The following is a 3,148-nucleotide window of genomic DNA, read 5'->3' as shown; positions in this document are numbered from 1 at the left end:
TGTTAGTGTTTGGTTCTCATGAGCTGCCTTTGGGACCTGTACATAGTGAAGATGCCCTCAGGCATTAAGAATGGAGAGTCCTGGGGCTTCCCTGGTGGCGCGGTGGTTGAGAGTCCGCCTGCCGATGCAGGGAACATGGGTTCGTGCCCCGGTCCGGGAAGATCCCACATGCCGCAGAGCGGCTGGACCTGTGAGCCATGGCCGCTGAGCCTGCGCGTCCGGAGCCTGTGCTCCACAATGGGAGAGGCCACAACAGTGAGAGGCCTGTGTACCGCAAAAAAAAAAAAGAATGGAGCGTCCCAAACTCTGGCAGGCCGTGAATGAGGCCCTTAGAGTCCACTTTCAGGAGGGGGCAGGGAGAGGAGGGAGCAGCGGGCACCAGGATGTCCCAGTACCACACAGGCCAGGGGCATGAAGCCACAGGAAGGATGGTGCCGGCATCAGGGGAGATGGGGGGGCCCTGCAGAGTGAGGGGCTTCTCTGCCCCTCCCTCGGGGGCTTTGGGAAGGGTGCAGTTCTAAGTCCACTGATCTCCTGGTGGCTGGAGGTGAGTGCTCAGCTCACTCCCTTCCCAGCTCTTATCAGGTGGCTGTGCAGAGGGCTTTGGCATCTGTAAAGGAAGGAGCTGCCAGTGGATGGGGGACAGATTCGCATGTCAGCCCATGGAGAACCCAAGGAACTGAAGGGGCTGCCAGACGTGGGGCAGTTGCCTGTGACCTGGAGGCTGGGGGTCTTGAACCTGGTCTGGGTGACATGCTCTCGGGTGGTGGTAGGGGGATGGAAACCACAGCGGGGGGTTCTGCTCACCCTGAACTCCTGAGCCAAAACAGGAAGGTGGGTTGCTGAGGCCAGGGCCCTGCTGTGGTGGTGAGTCTGACACCTAGGGACATGAGAAGCATTTAGGCGACAAGATTTCAGAGTCGGGCAGGTCCAGCTGCAGTCCTAGTTTGCCCTTTTGCCTGTGTTCATGAGCCAGTCAGCCTCCAGGGCCTCTCCAGATCTGACCCCTCATCAATAAAACAGGGGTACGTTATCTGCAAAGTTTGGGTACGTGTATGGAGTGCTCTGGCTGGCGGGGTCAGGCCATTTCTCTCTGGTGGGTAGAATTGGGCAAGCTTCCACTCTGCCCCCTATAGGTCGTTCCCATAAACGCTGGAATACAAAATAGCTCCCCAAAGAAAGTGCTTTTTGCATTTTCCCAGGGGGAAGATCCTATAGGGGAGAGTGTCAACTTGAAGTTGAACATATAAACTCTTCGGGAGGTAGATGAAAGAGTCAGATGTCTATTTATAGCACTGGATTTATTAGTGACACGTACATATTTAAACTCACATGTTATGTAAAATAGTATAATTTAGAAATACTGCTTTCTTCCCTCTCTTGCATTTCATGGAGCAATTTTATTCAAGGCCTCTTCTTTGGCAGCCGTGCTTCTTTCATTGCCTGAGCCACGATAGGCAGCGACTAACCTAGTTTTCAGGGCACAAAATCTCCACTTCCATCGGAGTTGTTTGAGGTCCAGTATTTTGTGGATTTGTATAAAATACTGTCACTGGAGACTCTATCCTAAGCCACCTGCACTTATTTGCATAATATTAGGGGAGTGTTTTTTCCTTTTGTTCTGTAGGTATATTCATGCTCTCTGCAGTGTGACTACTCATGGTATTGCTTTTTAAAGTGATTTGTAAAAGGCTCGTTTAGAATAACATCCCCAGCTTGCAATTCTAAGGTCATACGCAGGAATAATTATTAAATAGGTGTTAAATAGCTTTGCCTCCTTTTTTAACAGTTCCGTCAGGAAACCTCTCATAAGCATCCCAAACTAGCATTGATTGAGGTCATTTCAGGCTAATGTCTTTTCCCCAAATGGTACTTTGTTGGTTAAAGTAAAGTCAATGAGAGAGTTGCCCTTTAATAGGAGAGGGTTTGTCAGGGATTTGAGTGTAAGTACACTCACTCTTTTTCTGTAGGATGATTTTGGTAAAAGTTATCCTTACTGTTTACTTGGTCCTAAAGAGTAGCTGTGGCTCTATAGCTGTTTGTTGAACTGAATGAATGAATGAATCTAAGGATTTCATAAGTGAAACCCTTGCATATGGCACAATGCCTGAAGAATAGGAGGTGCTTAGGAAAGGCCAATTCTTTTGCTTCTTGTCAGACTCCCACTGCATCTTTCCCACCTCTCTTTTAGGGTGTGACCAGCAGGTCTCTCTCACCCGTGATGTTTTCAGGCCCCCTAGAAGCGGAGCCCCTTGACATTATCCTGCACAGTGGGCCTCAGGACCTGGATGGCCACACCTGCCTCCTCTGCCTGCCTTATCTCAGACCACACCTGCCTTCAGCATCCACCCATCCACGTGGTCCTGATCCTCCCAGCAAAGGGCTTTGCACATGCTGTTCCCTCTGCTGTTCATGCTTTCCCCCCCTGCCTGTTCCTTCTCCTCATTAACTCCTACATCCGTCTCTGTCCTTTTCTCAGGGGGGTGTCCTTGGCCTCTAGATGAGGTCAGTCCCCTCACACCCCGTGTTATACTCTCCTAGAGCCGAGTACCTTTCCTTCCCAGGTTGTAATTGAACATGCATTTGGGTGGTTGGTTGATTGATGCATGTCTCCTACCCTGGATTATAACCTCCTCAAGGGCAGGGACCTCATCTGCCTTCACAGCTGTGTTCCCAGTGCTCAGCGTGGTACCAGACACACAGCAGGTGCTCATGACAGCATTGGCTGGGCATTGGACTGAGGGCGTGGTGCTTGCAGATTAAGAAGTTTGATGGGGCTTCCCTGGTGGCGCAGTGGTTGAGAGCCCGCCTGCTGATGCAGGGGACGCGGGTTCGTGCCCCGGTCCGGGAAGACCCCACATGCCGCGGAGCGGCTGGGCCCGTGAGCCATGGCCGCTGAGCCTGTGCGTCCAGAGCCTGTGCTCCACAACGGGAGAGGCCACAACAGTGAGAGGCCCGCGTACCAAAAAAAAAAAAGTTTGATGGAGGAGAAGTGCTAGTCATGAAATCTTGACTTGCTTTCTGGGTCTTGAACACCCTCTGGCAGACGTTGGTTTCTGTCATTTTGCATAACTATGATGGGCTCAGGAAATTGAGGCAGGTGGGCGCTTGGAGCCTCCAGCTGTGGGTCATGGTCTCCATGTAAGGT

This window comes from Delphinapterus leucas, chromosome 16 (assembly GCF_059928025.1).
Source record: "Delphinapterus leucas isolate spDelLeu-1000000601 "Yukka" chromosome 16, BTC_Dleu_Yukka2, whole genome shotgun sequence".
Classification (NCBI taxonomy): domain Eukaryota; kingdom Metazoa; phylum Chordata; class Mammalia; order Artiodactyla; family Monodontidae; genus Delphinapterus; species Delphinapterus leucas.
The sequence above is the reverse complement of the archived record's forward strand: the minus strand, read 5'-3'. Positions refer to the sequence as shown.